At 39.1% G+C, this 19,354-nt stretch overlaps 1 pseudogene; it reads right to left on the bottom strand.

The window, feature by feature from the left end:
- The window catches only part of LOC115186146 (caspase recruitment domain-containing protein 11-like), a 92,080-nt pseudogene that overhangs the window by 59,890 nt on the left and 12,836 nt on the right, over positions 1-19,354 (bottom strand).

Here is a 19,354-nt window from a genome sequence, read left to right as displayed (position 1 = left end):
GACCTCAACACTAGATTCTAGTTGGTTCAACACAAGATTCTAATTCGCTCAGCACTAGATTCTAGTTGACTCAACACTAGTTTCTAGTTGGCTTAACACTAGATTCTAGTTGGCTCAACACTAGTTTCTAGTTGGCTTAACACTAGATTCTAGTTGGCTCAACACTAGATTCTAGTTTGCTCAACCCTGGATTCTAATTCGCTCAGCACTAGATTCTAGTTGGCTCAACAATAGATTCTAGTTGGCTCAACACTAGATTCTAGTTGGCTCAGCACTAGATTCTAGTTGGCTCAACACTAGATTCTAGTTGGCTCAACACTATATTCTACTTGGCTCAACACTAGATTCTAATTCGCTCAGCTCTAGATTCTAATTCGCTCAACACTAGATTCTAGTTGGCTCAACACTAGATTCTAATTCGCTCAACACTAGATTCTAGTTGGCTCAACACTAGATACTAGATGGCTCAACACTAGATTCTAGTTGGCTCAACATTAGATTCTAATTGGCTCAACACTAGATTCTAGTTGGCTCAACACTAGATTCTAGTTGACTCAACACTAGATTCTAGTTGGCTCAACACTAGATTCTAATTCGCTCAGCACTAGATTCTAGTTGGCTCAACACTAGATTCTAATTCGCTCAACACTAGATTCTAGTTGGCTCAACACTAGATTCTAATTGGCTCAACACTAGATTCTAGTTGGCTCAACACTAGATTCTAGATGGCTCAACACTAGATTCTAGTTGGCTCAACACTAGATTCTAGTTGGCTCAACACTAGATTCTAATTGGCTCAACACTAGATTCTAGTTGGCTCAACACTAGATTCTATTTCGCTCAACACTAGATTCTAGTTGGCTCAACACTAGATTCTAATTCGCTCAACACTGGATTCTAATCCGCTCAGCTCTAGATTCTAATTCGCTCAACACTAGATTCTAGTTGGCTGAACACTATATTCTAATTGGCTCAACACTATATTCTAGTTTGCTCAACACTAGATTTTAGATGGCTCAACACTAGATTCTAGTTGGCTCAAAACTAGATTCTAATTGGCTCAACACTAGATTCTAGTTGGCTCAACACTAGATTCTAGTTGGCTCAACACTAGATTCTAGTTGGCTCAACACTAGATTCTAATTCGCTCAACACTAGATTCTAGTTGGCTCAACACTATATTCTAGTTGGCTCAACACTATATTCTACTTGGCTCAACACTAGATTCTAATTCGCTCAGCTCTAGATTCTAATTCGCTCAACACTAGATTCTAGTTGGCTCAACGCTAGATTCTAATTCGCTCAACACTAGATTCTAGTTGGCTCAACACTAGATACTAGATGGCTCAACACTAGATTCTAGTTGGCTCAACATTAGATTCTAATTGGCTCAACACTAGATTCTAGTTGGCTCAACACTAGATTCTAGTTGACTCAACACTAGATTCTAGTTGGTTCAACACAAGATTCTAATTCGCTCAGCACTAGATTCTAGTTGACTCAACACTAGTTTCTAGTTGGCTTAACACTAGATTCTAGTTGGCTCAACACTAGTTTCTAGTTGGCTTAACACTAGATTCTAGTTGGCTCAACACTAGATTCTAGTTTGCTCAACCCTGGATTCTAATTCGCTCAGCACTAGATTCTAGTTGGCTCAACACTAGATTCTAGTTGGCTCAACACTAGATTCTAGTTGGCTCAGCACTAGATTCTAGTTGGCTCAACACTAGATTCTAGTTGGCTCAACACTATATTCTACTTGGCTCAACACTAGATTCTAATTCGCTCAGCTCTAGATTCTAATTCGCTCAACACTAGATTCTAGTTGGCTCAACACTAGATTCTAATTCGCTCAACACTAGATTCTAGTTGGCTCAACACTAGATACTAGATGGCTCAACACTAGATTCTAGTTGGCTCAACATTAGATTCTAATTGGCTCAACACTAGATTCTAGTTGGCTCAACACTAGATTCTAGTTGACTCAACACTAGATTCTAGTTGGCTCAACACTAGATTCTAATTCGCTCAGCACTAGATTCTAGTTGGCTCAACACTAGATTCTAATTCGCTCAACACTAGATTCTAGTTGGCTCAACACTAGATTCTAATTGGCTCAACACTAGATTCTAGTTGGCTCAACACTAGATTCTAGATGGCTCAACACTAGATTCTAGTTGGCCTCAACACTAGATTCTAGTTGGCTCAACACTAGATTCTAATTGGCTCAACACTAGATTCTAGTTGGCTCAACACTAGATTCTATTTCGCTCAACACTAGATTCTAGTTGGCTCAACACTAGATTCTAATTCGCTCAGCACTAGATTCTAGTTGACTCAACACTAGATTCTAGATGGCTCAACACTAGATTCTAATTGGCTCAACACTAGATTCTAATTGGCTCAACACTAGATTCTAGTTGGCTCAACCACTAGATTCTAATTGGCTCAACACTAGATTCTACATGGCTCAACACTAGATTCTATTTGGCTCAACACTAGATTCTAATTCGCTCAACACTAGATTCTAATTGGCTCAACACTGGATTCTAATTCGCTCAGCACTAGATTCTAGTTGGCTCAACACTAGATTCTAGTTGGCTCAACACTATATTCTATTTGGCTCAACACTAGATTCTAATTCGCTCAGCTCTAGATTATAATTGCTCAGCTCTAGATTATAATTCGCTCAACACTAGATTCTAGTTGGCTCAACACTAGATTATAATTCGCTCAACACTAGATTCTAGTTGGCTCAACACTAGTTCTAGTTGGCTTAACACTAGATTCTAGTTGGCTCAACACTAGATTCTAATTGACTCAACACTAGATTCTAGTTGGCTCAACACTAGATTCTAATTGACTCAGCTCTAGATTCTAGTTGACTCAACACTAGATTCTATTTGGCTCAACACTAGATTCTAATTCGCTCAGTTCTAGATTCTAATTCGCTCAACACTAGATTCTATTTGGCTCAACACTAGATTCTAATTGGCTCAAAACTAGATTCTAAAATGCTCAACACTAGATTCTAATTGGCTCAACACCAGATTCTAATTCGCTCAGCATTAGATTCTAGTTGGCTCAACACTAGATTCTAATTCGCTCAACACTAGATTCTAATTGGCTAAACACTGGATTCTAATTCGCTCAGCACTAGATTCTAATTGACTCAACACTATATTCTAATTGGCTCAACACTAGATTCTACATGGCTCAACACTAGATTCTATTTGGCTCAGCACTAGATTCTAATTCGCTCAACACTAGATTCTAATTGGCTCAACACTGGATTCTAATCCGCTCAGCTCTAGATTCTAATTCGCTCAACACTAGATTCTAGTTGGCTGAACACTAGATTCTAATTGGCTCAACACTATATTCTAGTTTGCTCAACACTAGATTTTAGATGGCTCAACACTAGATTCTAGTTGGCTCAAAACTAGATTCTAATTGGCTCAAACACTAGATTCTAGTTGGCTCAACACTAGATTCTAGTTGACTCAACACTAGATTCTAGTTGGCTCAACACTGGATTCTAATTCGCTCAGCACTAGATTCTAGTTGGCTCAACACTAGATTCTAGTTGGCTCAACACTATATTCTACTTGGCTCAACACTAGATCTAATTCGCTCAGCTCTAGATTCTAATTCGCTCAACACTAGATCTAGTTGGCTCAACGCTAGATTCTAATTTCGCTCAACACTAGATTCTAGTTGGCTCAACACTAGATACTAGATGGCTCAACACTAGATTCTAGTTGGCTCAACATTAGATTCTAATTGGCTCAACACTAGATTCTAGTTGGCTCAACACTAGATTCTAGTTGACTCAACACTAGATTCTAGTTGGCTCAACACTAGATACTAGATGGCTCAACACTAGATTCTAGTTGATTCAACACTAGATTCTAGATGGCTCAACACTAGATTCTAATTGGCTCAACACTAGATTCTAATTGGCTCAACACTAGATTCTAGTTGGCTCAACACTAGATTCTAATTGGCTCAAAACTAGATTCTAATTGGCTCAACAATAGATTCTAATTGGCTCAACACCAGATTCTAATTCGCTCAGAACTAGATTCTAGTTGGCTCAACACTAGATTCTAATTCGCTCAACACAAGATTCTAATTGGCTCAACACTGGATTCTAATTCGCTCAGCACTAGATTCTAATTGACTCAACACTAGATTCTAATTGGCTCAACACTAGATTCTAATTGGCTCAACACTAGATTCTATTTGGCTCAGCACTAGATTCTAATTCGCTCAACACTAGATTCTAATTGGCTCAACACTGGATTCTAATTCGCTCAGCACTAGATTCTAGTTGGCTCAACACTAGATTCTAGTTGGCTCAACACTATATTCTATTTGGCTCAACACTAGATTCTAATTCGCTCAGCTCTAGATTATAATTTGCTCATCTCTCGATTATAATTCGCTCAACACTAGATTCTAGTTGGCTCAACACTAGATTATAATTCGCTCAACACTAGATTCTAGTTGGCTCAACACTAGTTTCTAGTTGGCTCAACACTAGATTCTAGTTGGCTCAACACTAGATTCTAATTGACTCAACACTAGATTCTAATTGGCTCAACACTAGTTTCTAATTGGCTCAACACCAGATTCTAATTCGCTCAGCACTAGATTCTAGTTGGCTCAACACTAGATTCTAATTCGCTCAACACTAGATTCTAATTGGCTCAACACTGGATTCTAATTCGCTCAGCACTAGATTCTAATTGACTCAACACTATATTCTAATTGGCTCAACACTAGATTCTACATGGCTCAACACTAGATTCTATTTGGCTCAGCACTAGATTCTAATTCGCTCAACACTAGATTCTAATTGGCTCAACACTGGATTCTAATTCGCTCAGCTCTAGATTCTAATTCGCTCAACACTAGATTCTAGTTGGCTCAACACTAGATTCTAATTCGCTCAACACTAGATTCTAGTTGGCTCAACACTAGATTCTAGATGGCTCAACACTAGATTCTAGTTGGCTCAACACTGGATTCTAATTCGCTCAGCACTAGATTCTAGTTGGCTCAACACTAGATTCTAATTGGCTCAACACTGGATTCTAATTTGCTCAGCTCTAGATTCTAATTCGCTCAACACTAGATTCTAGTTGGCTCAACACTAGATTCTAATTGGCTCAACACTAGATTCTAGTTGGCTCAACACTAGATTCTAGATGGCTCAACACTAGATTCTAGTTGGCTCAACAATGGATTCTAATTCGCTCAGCACTAGATTCTAGTTGGCTCAACACTAGATTCTAGTTGGCTCAACACTATATTCTACTTGGCTCAACACTAGATTCTAATTCGCTCAGCTCTAGATTCTAATTCGCTCAACACTAGATTCTAATTGGCTCAACAACTAGATTCTAGTTGGCTCAACACTAGATTCTAGATGGCTCAACACTAGATTCTAGTTTGCTCAACCCTGGATTCTAATTCGCTCAGCACTAGATTCTAGTTGGCTCAACACTAGATTCTAGTTGGCTCAACACTATATTCTACTTGGCTCAACACTAGATTCTAATTCGCTCAGCTCTAGATTCTAATTCGCTCAACACTGGATTCTAGTTGGCTCAACACTAGATACTAGATGGCTCAACACTAGATTCTAGTTGGCTCAACATTAGATTCTAATTCGCTCAACACTAGATTCTAGTTGGCTCAACACTAGATTCTAGTTGACTCAACACTAGATTCTAGTTGGCTCACCACTAGATTCTAATTCGCTCAGCACTAGATTCTAGTTGGCTCAACACTAGATTCTAAGTCGCTCAACACTAGATCTAGTTGGCTCAACACTAGATTCTAATTGGCTCAACACTAGATTCTAGTTGGCTCAACACTAGATTCTAGATGGCTCAACACTAGATTCTAGTTGGCTCAACACTAGATTCTAATTGGCTCAAACTAGATTCTAATTGGCTCAACACTAGATTCTAATTGGCTCAACACCAGATTCTAATTCGCTCAGCACTAGATTCTAGTTGGCTCAACACTAGATTCTAATTCGCTCAACACTAGATTCTAATTGGCTCAACACTAGATTCTAATTCGCTCAACACTAGATTCTAATTGGCTCAACACTGGATTCTAATTCGCTCAGCACTAGATTCTAGTTGGCTCAACACTAGATTCTAGTTGGCTCAACACTATATTCTTTTTGGCTCAACACTAGATTCTAATTCGCTCAACACTAGATTCTAATTGGCTCAACACTGGATTCTAATTCGCTCAGCACTAGATTCTAGTTGGCTCAACACTAGATTCTAGTTGGCTCAACACTATATTCTATTTGGCTCAACACTAGATTCTAATTCGCTCAGCTCTAGATTATAATTTGCTCAGCTCTAGATTATAATTCGCTCAACACTAGATTCTAGTGGCTCAACACTAGATTATAATTCGCTCAACACTAGATTCTAGTTGGCTCAACACTAGATTCTAATTGGCTCAACACTAGATTCTAGTTGGCTCAACACTAGATTCTAGTTGACTCAACACTAGATTCTAGTTGGCTCAACACTAGATTCTAATTCGCTCAGCACTAGATTCTAGTTTGCTCAACACTAGATTCTAATTCGCTCAACACTAGATTCTAGTTGGCTCAACACTAGATTCTAATTGGCTCAACACTAGATTCTAGTTGGCTCAACACTAGATTCTAGATGGCTCAACACTAGATTCTAGTTGGCTCAACACTAGATTCTAGTTGGCTCAACACTAGATTCTAATTGGCTCAACACTAGATTCTAGTTGGCTCAACACTAGATTCTATTTCGCTCAACACTAGATTGTAGTTGGCTCAACACTAGATTCTAATTCGCTCAGCACTAGATTCTAGTTGACTCAACACTAGATTCTAGATGACTCAACACTAGATTCTAATTGGCTCAACACTAGATTCTAATTGGCTCAACACTAGATTCTAGTTGGCTCAACACTAGATTCTAATTGGCTCAAAACTAGATTCTAATTGGCTCAACACTAGATTCTAATTGGCTCAACACCAGATTCTAATTCGCTCAGCACTAGATTCTAGTTGGCTCAGCTCTAGATTATAATTCGCTCAACACTAGATTCTAGTTGGCTCAACACTAGATTATAATTCGCTCAACACTAGATTCTAGTTGGCTCAAAACTAGTTTCTAGTTGGCTTAACACTAGATTCTAGTTGGCTCAACACTAGATTCTAATTGACTCAACACTAGATTCTAGTTGGCTCAACACTAGATTATAATTGACTCAGCTCTAGATTCTAGTTGACTCAACACTAGATTCTATTTGGCTCAACACTAGATTCTAATTCGCTCAGTTCTAGATTCTAATTCGCTCAACACTAGATTCTATTTGGCTCAACACTAGATTCTAATTGGCTCAACACTAGATTCTAGTTGGCTCAACACTAGATTCTAATTGGCTCAAAACTAGATTCTAATTGGCTCAACACTAGATTCTAATTGGCTCAACACCAGATTCTAATTCGCTCAGCACTAGATTCTAGTTGGCTCAACACTAGATTCTAATTCGCTCAACACTGGATTCTAATTGGCTAAACACTGGATTCTAATTCGCTCAGCACTAGATTCTAATTGACTCAACACTATATTCTAATTGGCTCAACACTAGATTCTACATGGCTCAACACTAGATTTCTAGTTGGCTCAACACTAGATTCTAGTTGGCTCAACACTATATTCTATTTGGCTCAACACTAGATTCTAATTCGCTCAGCTCTAGATTATAATTTGCTCAGCTCTAGATTATAATTCGCTCAACACTAGATTCTAGTTGGCTCAACACTAGATTATAATTCGCTCAACACTAGATTCTAGTTGGCTCAACACTAGATTCTAATTGGCTCAACACTAGATTCTAGTTGGCTCAACACTAGATTCTAGTTGACTCAACACTAGATTCTAGTTGGCTCAACACTATATTCTAATTCGCTCAGCACTAGATTCTAGTTGGCTCAACACTAGATTCTAATTCGCTCAACACTAGATTCTAGTTGGCTCAACACTAGATTCTAATTGGCTCAACACTAGATTCTAGTTGGCTCAACACTAGATTCTAGATGGCTCAACACTAGATTCTAGTTGGCTCAACACTAGATTCTAGTTGGCTCAACACTAGATTCTAATTGGCTCAACACTAGATTCTAGTTGGCTCAACACTAGATTCTATTTCGCTCAACACTAGATTGTAGTTGGCTCAACACTAGATTCTAATTCGCTCAGCACTAGATTCTAGTTGACTCAACACTAGATTCTAGATGACTCAACACTAGATTCTAATTGGCTCAACACTAGATTCTAATTCGCTCAGCACTAGATTCTAGTTGGCTCAGCTCTAGATTATAATTCGCTCAACACTAGATTCTAGTTGGCTCAACACTAGATTATAATTCGCTCAACACTAGATTCTAGTTGGCTCAAAACTAGTTTCTAGTTGGCTTAACACTAGATTCTAGTTGGCTCAACACTAGATTCTAATTGACTCAACACTAGATTCTAGTTGGCTCAACACTAGATTCTAATTGACTCAGCTCTAGATTCTAGTTGACTCAACACTAGATTCTATTTGGCTCAACACTAGATTCTAATTCGCTCAGTTCTAGATTCTAATTCGCTCAACACTAGATTCTATTTGGCTCAACACTAGATTCTAATTGGCTCAACACTAGATTCTAGTTGGCTCAACACTAGATTCTAATTGGCTCAAAACTAGATTCTAATTGGCTCAACACTAGATTCTAATTGGCTCAACACCAGATTCTAATTCGCTCAGCACTAGATTCTAGTTGGCTCAACACTAGATTCTAATTCGCTCAACACTGGATTCTAATTGGCTAAACACTGGATTCTAATTCGCTCAGCACTAGATTCTAATTGACTCAACACTATATTCTAATTGGCTCAACACTAGATTCTACATGGCTCAACACTAGATTCTATTTGGCTCAGCACTAGATTCTAATTCGCTCAACACTAGATTCTAATTGGCTCAACACTGGATTCTAATCCGCTCAGCTCTAGATTCTAATTCGCTCAACACTAGATTCTAGTTGGCTCAACACTAGATTCTAATTGGCTCAACACTAGATTCTAGTTTGCTCAACACTAGATTTTAGATGGCTCAACACTAGATTCTAGTTGGCTCAAAACTAGATTCTAATTGGCTCAACACTAGATTCTAGTTGGCTCAACACTAGATTCTAGTTGACTCAACACTAGATTCTAGTTGGCTCAACACTGGATTCTAATTTGCTCAGCACTAGATTCTAGTTGGCTCAACACTAGATTCTAGTTGGCTCAACACTATATTCTACTTGGCTCAACACTAGATTCTAATTCGCTCAGCTCTAGATTCTAATTCGCTCAACACTAGATTCTAGTTGGCTCAACACTAGATTCTAATTCGCTCAACACTAGATTCTAGTTGGCTCAACACTAGATACTAGATGGCTCAACACTAGATTCTAGTTGGCTCAACATTAGATTCTAATTGGCTCAACACTAGATTCTAGTTGGCTCAACACTAGATTCTAGCTGACTCAACACTAGATTCTAGTTGGCGCAACACTAGATTCTAATTCGCTCAGCACTAGATTCTAGTTGGCTCAACACTAGATTCTAGTTGGCTCAACACTATATTCTAATTGGCTCAACACTGGATTCTAATTCGCTCAGCTCTAGATTCTAATTCGCTCAGCTCTAGATTCTAGTTGGGTCAACACTAGATTCTAGTTGGCTCAACACTAGATTCTAATTGGCTCAACACTAGATTCTAGTTGGCTCAACACTAGATTCTAGATGGCTCAACACTAGATTCTAGTTGGCTCAACACTAGATTCTAATTGGCTCAACACTAGATTCTAGTTGGCTCAACACTAGATTCTATTTCGCTCAACACTAGATTCTAGTTGGCTCAACACTAGATTCTAATTCGCTCAGCACTAGATTCTAGTTGACTCAACACTAGATTCTAGATGGCTCAACACTAGATTCTAATTGGCTCAACACTAGATTCTAATTGGCTCAACACTAGATTCTAGTTGGCTCAACACTAGATTCTAATTGGCTCAAAACTAGATTCTAATTGGCTCAACACTAGATTCTAATTGGCTCAACACCAGATTCTAATTCGCTCAGCACTAGATTCTAGTTGGCTCAACACTAGATTCTAATTCGCTCAACACTAGATTCTAATTGGCTCAACACTGGATTCTAATTCGCTCAGCACTAGATTCTAATTGACTCAACACTAGATTCTAATTGGCTCAACACTAGATTCTACATGGCTCAACACTAGATTCTATTTGGCTCAGCACTAGATTCTAATTCGCTCAACACTAGATTCTAGTTGGCTCAACACTAGATTCCAGTTGGCTCAACACTATATTCTATTTGGCTCAACACTAGATTCTAATTCGCTCAGCTCTAGATTATAATTTGCTCATCTCTAGATTATAATTCGCTCAACACTAGATTCTAGTTGGCTCAACACTAGATTCTAGTTGACTCAACACTAGATTCTAGTTGGCTCAACACTAGATTCTAATTCGCTCAGCACTAGATTCTAGTTGGCTCAACACTAGATTCTAGTTGGCTCAACTCTATATTCTAATTGGCTCAACACTGGATTCTAATTCGCTCAGCTCTAGATTCTAATTCGCTCAGCTCTAGATTCTAGTTGGGTCAACACTAGATTCTAGTTGGCTCAACACTAGATTCTAATTGGCTCAACACTAGATTCTAGTTGGCTCAACACTAGATTCTAGATGGCTCAACACTAGATTCTAGTTGGCTCAACACTAGATTCTAATTGGCTCAACACTAGATTCTAGTTGGCTCAACACTAGATTCTATTTCGCTCAACATTAGATTCTAGTTGGCTCAACACTAGATTCTCATTCGCTCAGCACTAGATTCTAGTTGACTCAACACTAGATTCTAGATGGCTCAACACTAGATTCTAATTGGCTCAACACTAGATTCTAATTGGCTCAACACTAGATTCTAGTTGGCTCAACACTAGATTCTAATTGGCTCAAAACTAGATTCTAATTGGCTCAACACTAGATTCTAATTGGCTCAACACCAGATTCTAATTCGCTCAGCACTAGATTCTAGTTGGCTCAACACTAGATTCTAATTCGCTCAACACTAGATTCTAATTGGCTCAACACTGGATTCTAATTCGCTCAGCACTAGATTCTAATTGACTCAACACTAGATTCTAATTGGCTCAACACTAGATTCTACATGGCTCAACACTAGATTCTATTTGGCTCAGCACTAGATTCTAATTCGCTCAACACTAGATTCTAGTTGGCTCAACACTAGATTCTAGTTGGCTCAACACTATATTCTATTTGGCTCAACACTAGATTCTAATTCGCTCAGCTCTAGATTATAATTTGCTCAGCTCTAGATTATAATTCGCTCAACACTAGATTCTAGTTGGCTCAACACTAGATTATAATTCGCTCAACACTAGATTCTAGTTGGCTCAACACTAGTTTCTAGTTGGCTCAACACTAGATTCTAATTGACTCAACACTAGATTCTAGTTGGCTCAACACTAGATTCTAATTGACTCAGCTCTAGATTCTAGTTGACTCAACACTAGATTCTATTTGGCTCAACACTAGATTCTAATTCGCTCAGCTCTAGATTCTAGTTCGCTCAACACTAGATTCTAATTCGCTCAGCACTAGATGCTAGATAGCTCAACACTAGATTCTAATTGCTACGAGCAAATAAATTCTCAAGTTGAATTTTACGTCCACTCCACCTAAACTTCTAAATTAAATTAATTCATCTTGAGAATGTTTATTTTATTTAACCTTTATTTAACTAGGCAAGTCAGTGAAGAACAAATTCTTATTTTCAACGACGGCCTACCGGGGAACAGTGGGTTAACTGCCTTGTTCAGGGGCAGAACGACAGATTTGTACCTTGGTCAGCTCGGGAATTCGAACTTGCAACCTTTGTTGGTTGAGAAAATATTCCCAAATATAGACAAAAAATTCTCCTGCAGCTGGTTACCTTGATAACTTAAGTTTGCTCAACATCTTTTTTCCCTGTGTGTGTATAACCTAATACTACTATAGTACTACTATAGTACTGCTATAATACTACTATAATAGTACTATAATAACCTTGTCTCGTAGCTCCTCAGCCTGCCGTATCTCTTCATGCAGGTTGTACAGTAATACTACTATAGTACTACTATAATACTACTATAATAACCTTGTCTCGTAGCTCTTCAGCCTGCCGTATCTCTTCATGCAGGTTGTACAGTAATACTACTATAGTACTACTATAATACTACTATAATAACCTTGTCTCGTAGCTCCTCAGCCTGCCGTATCTCTTCATGCAGGTTGTACAGTAATACTACTATAGTACTACTATAATACTACTATAATAACCTTGTCTCGTAGCTCCTCAGCCTGCCTTATCTCTTCATGCAGGTTGTACAGTCTGTTGACCAGGTCTTGTCTGTCTTCTAACGCCTCCTGGCGGTCGTGTTCCAGAATGTCCAAGATCGCCTTGTCAGACGCAGGCAGAGGCCCTGGCTACACACACACACACACACACACGTATACACACACACTCACAGGGTTAAGGGTAGAGGTTAGGGGTTAGGGGTTAAGGGTTGGGGTTAGGGGTTAAGGGTTATTAAGGGTTAGGGTTGGGGTTAGGGGTTAAGGGTTAGGGTTAGGGTTAAGGGTTAGGGTTAAGGGTTTGGGTTAGGGTTAGGGTTAAGGGTTAGGTTTGGGGTTAGGGGTTAAGGTTAAGAGTTAAGGGTTAAGGGTTAAGGTTTAGGGTTAAGGGTTATGGTTGGGTACCTGTATGAGAGATTGCAGCTCCTGCAGTTTGATCTTCAGAACCTCGTTCTCTCTCTCCAGTTCGAAGATCTGTTCTTTTCTGGGTCGGTTCTCGATGTCGTTCTTCAGTTTCAGACTCTGTCTTCTCTCCATCTTACACTCCTCCTCTAGCTTGTTTAGTCTGTGTTTCAGCTGGTCAATCTAATATAATAATAATATAATAATAATAATATAATGATAATAATATAATAATAAAAATAATTATAATAATATAATAATATAATAATATAATAATAATAATAATATAATGATAATAATAATATAATAATAATATAATGATAATATAATGATAATAATAATATAATATAATAATAATATAATATAATAATAATATAATAATAATATAATAATATAATATAATGATAATATAATAATAATATAATATAATGATAATAATAATATAATAATAATATAATAATAATAATAATAATATAATAATATAATAATAATAATATAATAATAATATAATGATAATAATAATATAATAATAATAATAATATAATAATAATAATAATAATATAATAATATAATAATAATAATATAATAATATAATAATAATAATAATATATAATATAATAACAATAATAATATATAGTAATAATAATATAATAATATAATATATAATAAATAATATAATAATAATATTTATCAATAATATTATAATATAATATAATAATAATATAATAATAATAATAATAATATAATAATAATATAATAATAATACTATACGATAATATAAATATAATAATAATTAATAATAATATATAATAATAATAATATATTTAATAACAATAAAATAATAATAATAATAATATATTTAATAACAATAATATAATTAATATAATAATAATAATAATAATATAATAATATATAATAATATAATATAGTATAATATATAATAATATAATAATATAATAATAATAATAATAATAATAATAATATAATAATAATAATAATAATATAATAATATAATAATAATAATATAATAATAATAATAATATAATAATAATAATAATAATAATATAATAATATAATAATAATAATATAATAATATAATAATAATAATATAATAATAATATAATATAATAATAATATAATAATATAATAATAATAATAATAATAATATAATAATATAATAATAATAATAATATAATAATATAATAATAATAATATAATAATATAATAATAATATAATAATATAATAATAATAATAATATAATAATATAATATAATAATATAATAATAATATAATAATATAATAATAATAATATAATGTAATAATGTAATAATAATAATTACACTCCTCCTCTAGCTTGTTTAGTCTGTGTTTCAGCTGGTCAATCTAATATAATAATAATAATAATAATACAGAGGGACTGAAGCTGCTGTGTGTGTGTGTGTGTGTGAGTGTGTGTGTGTGTGTGTGCGTGTTGTACTGTGTACTGTGTGTGTGTGTGTGTGTGTGTGTGTGTGTGTGCGTGCGTGCGTGTGTGCGTACTGTGTGTGTGTGTGTGTGTGTGTGTGTGTGTGTGTGTGTGTGTGTGTGGTGTGTGTGTGTGTGTGTGTGTGTGTGTGCGTGCGTGCGTGTGTGTGTGTGTGTACCTCCAGCTGCAGGTCCCTGCTCCTCATCACAGCCATGTTCTTCTCCTCGCTGAGCGTTGCGTACCGCATGGCCAGTTTATAGTTCTCATCCTTCACCCTCAGCAGCTCGTCGTTATAGTTGTTCCTCTCTTCCTTCATCTTGTTGTATCCTGGAATATACAGGACCAGTCAAAAGGTTGGAAACATCTACTCATTCAAGTTGTTTTACTATTTTACTATTTAGAATATTAGCGAAGACATTAAAACTATGAAATAACACATATGGAATCATGCTGTAACCACAAGTGTATTAACCAAACAAATATTTTATATCTAAGATTCTTCAAAGTAGCCCCCCTCTTCGCATTCTCTCAACCAGCTTCACCTGGAATGCTTTTCAAACAGCCTTGAAGGAGTTCCCACATATTTTGAGCACTTGTTGGCTGCTTTTCCTTCACTCTGTGGTCCAACTCATCCCAAAATATCATTTAGTTCAGTTATCTTTTCCTTCTTGGGTACAGGAACAATGGTGGCCATCTTGAAGCATGTGGGGACAGCAGACTGGGATGGGGAGCGATTAAATATGTCCGTAAACACACCAGCCAGCTGGTCTGTGCATGCTCTGAGGACGCGGCTAGGGATGCCTTCTGGGCCAGCAGCCTTGCGAGGGTTAACATGTTTAAATGTTTTACTCACGTCAGCCACAAAGAAGGAGGGGGGGGGGCAGTCCTTGTTAGCAGGCCGTGACGGTGGCACTGTATTTTCCTCAAAGCAGGCAAAGGTGTTTAGTTTGTCTGGAAGCAAGACGTCGGTGTCCGTGACGTGGCTGGATTTCTTTTTGTAGTCTGTGATTTTCTGTTGACCCTGCCACAAACGTCTCATGTCTGAGCCGTTGAATTGAGACTCCCCTTTGTCCCTGTAACAGCATTTCGCTTGTTTGATTGCCTTGCGGAGGGAATAGCTACACTGTTTATATACAGCCGTGGTGGATCATGCTTTCAGTATTGTGCGAATGCCGCCATCCATCCATGGTTTCTGGTTAGGGTAGGTTTTAATAATCACAGTGGGTACAACATCTCCAATGCACTTACTTATAAACTGACTCACCAAGTCAGCGAATAGATTGTTGTTGTTCTCTGAGGCTGACTGGAACATATCCTAGTCCATGAGATCAAAGCAATCTTGAAGCATATATTCCGATTGGTCAGACCAGCGTTGAATGGTTCTAGTCACTGGTACATCCTGTTTGAGTTTCTGCCTATAAGACAGAAGGAGCAAAGGGAGGGCAGGGGAGGGCTTTGTATGCATCACGGAAGTTAGAGTAGCAGTGATCGAGTGTATTACCCCTGTGAGTACTGCAATCAATATGCTGATAGAATTTAGGTAGCCTTGTTCTCAAATTTGCTTTGTTAAAATCCCCAGCTACAATAAATACAGCCTCAGGATATACGGTTTCCAGTATACATTGAGTCCAGTGAAGTTCCTTGAGGGTCGTCTTGCTGTCTGCTTGAGGGGGAATGTACACAGCTGTGACAATAACTGACAAGAATTCTCTTGGGAGGTAATATGGACGGCATTTGATTGTAAGGTTGGGTGGTTGGGTGAGCAGAAGAACTTGAGTTCCTGTATGTTGTTATGATTACACCATGAGTCGTTAATCATGAAGCATACTTCCCCGTCCTTCTTCTTCCCAGAGAGGTGTTTATCTCTGTTGGCGCGATTCATGGAGAAGCCCGGTGGCTGAACCGATTCCGACAACTTATCCCGAGAGAAGATGTTACAATCTCTGATGTCTTTCTGGAAGGCCACCCTTGCTCGAATTTTGTCTACCTTGTTGTCAAGAGACTGGACATTGGCGAGTAGTATACTCGGGAGCGGTGGGCGATTTCCACGTCTACGCAGCCTGACCAAGAGGCCGCTCCGTCTGCCCCTCCTGCGGCGCCGTTGTTTTGGGTCGCCGGCTGGGATCCGATCCATTGTCCTGGGTGGTGGTCCAAACAGAGGATCCGCTTCGGGAAAGCCGTATTCCTGGTCGTAATGTTGGTAAGTTGACATCGCTCTTATATCCAATTAATTCTTCCCGCCTGTATGTAATAAGACTTAAGATTTCCTGGGGTAACAATGTAAGAAATGATACAAAAACCTAAAAACTGCATAGTTTCCTAAGGACTCGAAGCAAGGCTAACATCTCTGTTGGCGCTATCTTCCAACAAACTGTAAAAACGGTTAAAGACCTGGAGAATAAATCCTCCTCCTCACAGCTGACAATGACCCTTAATGTTGATGATGTGGTTGTTACTGACAAGAAGCACATGGCTGAGCTCTTTAATCACCACTTCATTAAGTCAGGGTTCCTATTTGACTCTGCCATGCCTCCTTGCCCATCCAACATTTCCTCAACTCTCACCCCTTCTAATGTGACTATCCCTGATGCTCCTTCCTCTTTTTCCCCTGCCCTGCTACAAAGTTTCTCCCTGCAGGCGGTCACTGAGCCCGAGGTGCTAAAGGAGCTCCTTAAATTTGATCCCAAAAAAACATCTGGGTCAGATGGTTTAGACCCTTTCTTCTTTAAGGTTGCTGCCCCTAACATCGCCAAACCTATCTCTGTCCTTTTTAACCTGTCTCTCCTCTCTGGGGAGGTTCCCATTGCTTGGAATGCAGCCACGGTGTGTCCATTTAAAGAGGGAGATCAAGCTGATCCTAACTGTTATAGACCAATTTCTATTTTGCCCTGTTTATCAAAACTGTTGGAAAAACTTGTCAATAATTGCTCAGCGAAATAGATTTTGAATAACAGGTCATTTAAAAAACGTCTCCCATGTTTGCAGTAGTCCAGCTCTCTCCCCAGCCGAGGATAACACGAGAGGATTTTCTACAGTGCTTTATGATCCTTTATGTTCTTCATCTGCTCTGATGGACTGCCTTCTTAAATTCAAACCACACGTTTTCAATGGCAAAGGCAAAATGTAGATATTGTGGTCAATTAATCATTACTTTGTGTATTTTCATGTGTGCTTGGGGTTAATGCCTTGCTGGAAGAAGCCTCCTGGCAGAAGGAACCAGGTTCAGGGCTAAACTGTCCCGGTGCTGGGTAAAGGACCAGGTTCAGGGCTAAACTGTCCCGGTGCTGGGTAAAGGACCAGGTTCAGGGCTAAACTGTCCCGGTGCTGGGTAAAGGACCAGGTTCAGGGCTAAACTGTCCCGGTGCTGGGTAAAGGACCAGCGTTGCTGGAAGAAGCCTCCTGGCAGAAGGAACCAGGTTCAGGGCTAAACTGTCCCGGTGCTGGGTAAAGGACCAGGTTCAGGGCTAAACTGTCCCGGTGCTGGGTAAAGGACCAGGTTCAGGGCTAAACTGTCCTGGTGCTGGGTAAAGGACCAGGTTCAGGGCTAAACTGTCCCGGTGCTGGGTAAAGGACCAGGTTCAGGGCTAAACTGTCCCGGTGCTGGGTAAAGGACCAGGTTCAGGGCTAAACTGTCCCGGTGCTGGGTAAAGGACCAGGTTCAGGGCTAAACTGTCCCGGTGCTGGGTAAAGGACCAGCGTTGCTGGATGAAGCCTCCTGGCAGAAGGAACCAGGTTCAGGGCTAAAATGTCCCGGTGCTGGGTAAAGGACCAGCGTTGCTGGAAGAAGCCTCCTGGCAGAAGGAACCAGGTTCAGGGCTAAACTGTCCCGGTGCTGGGTAAAGGACCAGGTTCAGGGCTAAACTGTCCCGGTGCTGGGTAAAGGACCAGGTTCAGGGCTAAACTGTCCCGGTGCTGGGTAAGGACCAGGTTCAGGGCTAAACTGTCCCGGTGCTGGGTAAAGGACCAGCGTTGCTGGAAGAAGCCTCCTGGCAGAAGGAACCAGGTTCAGGGCTAAACTGTCCCGGTGCTGGGTAAAGGACCAGGTTCAGGGCTAAACTGTCCCGGTGCTGGGTAAAGGACCAGGTTCAGGGCTAAACTGTCCCGGTGCTGGGTTAGGGCCAAGTTCAGGGCTAATCTGTCCCGGTGCTGGGTAAAGGACCAGCGTTGCTGGAAGAAGCCTCCTGACAGAAGGAACCAGGTTCAGGGCTAAACTGACCCGGTGCTGGGTAAAGGACCAGGTTTCAGGGCTAAACTGTCCCGGTGCTGGGTAAAGGACCAGGTTCAGGGCTAAACTGTCCCGGTGCTGGGTAAAGGACCAGGTTCAGGGCTAAACTGTCCCGGTGCTGGGTAAAGGACCAGGTTCAGGGCTAAACTGTCCCGGTGCTGGGTAAAGGACCAGGTTCAGGGCTAAACTGTCCCGGTGCTGGGTAAAGGACCAGGTTTAGGGCTAAACTGTCCCGGTGCTGGGTAAAGGACCAGCGTTGCTGGAAGAAGCCTCCTGGCAGAGGGAACCAGGTCAGGGCTAAACTGTCCCGGTGCTGGGTAAAGGACCAGGTTCAGGGCTAAACTGTCCCGGTGCTGGGTAAGGACCAGGTTCAGGGCTAAACTTTCCCGGTGCTGGGTAAAGGACCAGCGTTGCTGGAAGAAGCCTCCTGGCAGAGGGAACCAGGTTCAGGGGTGCTGGGTAAAGGACCAGGTTCAGGGGTGCTCTGTAAAGGACCAGGTTCAGGGGTGCTGGGTAAAGGACCAGCGGAAGAAAATAGCCCCATAACATCGTCAAAGATCCACGACCAGTTCCTGGTTGGCCAGGTGTAGTTTTAGAATAAAAATTACCACCACCACCACCACCAATAATAATAATAATAATAATAGTAATAACAACAACATCAATACCACTACTACTACTAATAAATAATAACAATACTGCTACTACTAACAATAATAATAATAATAATAATAATATAATAACAACAATACTACTACTAATAATAAT

Source organism: Salmo trutta, unplaced genomic scaffold, assembly GCF_901001165.1.
Source record: "Salmo trutta unplaced genomic scaffold, fSalTru1.1, whole genome shotgun sequence".
Classification (NCBI taxonomy): domain Eukaryota; kingdom Metazoa; phylum Chordata; class Actinopteri; order Salmoniformes; family Salmonidae; genus Salmo; species Salmo trutta.
Note: the sequence above shows the minus strand (reverse complement) of the source record. Positions and strands in the feature narration are given on the sequence as shown.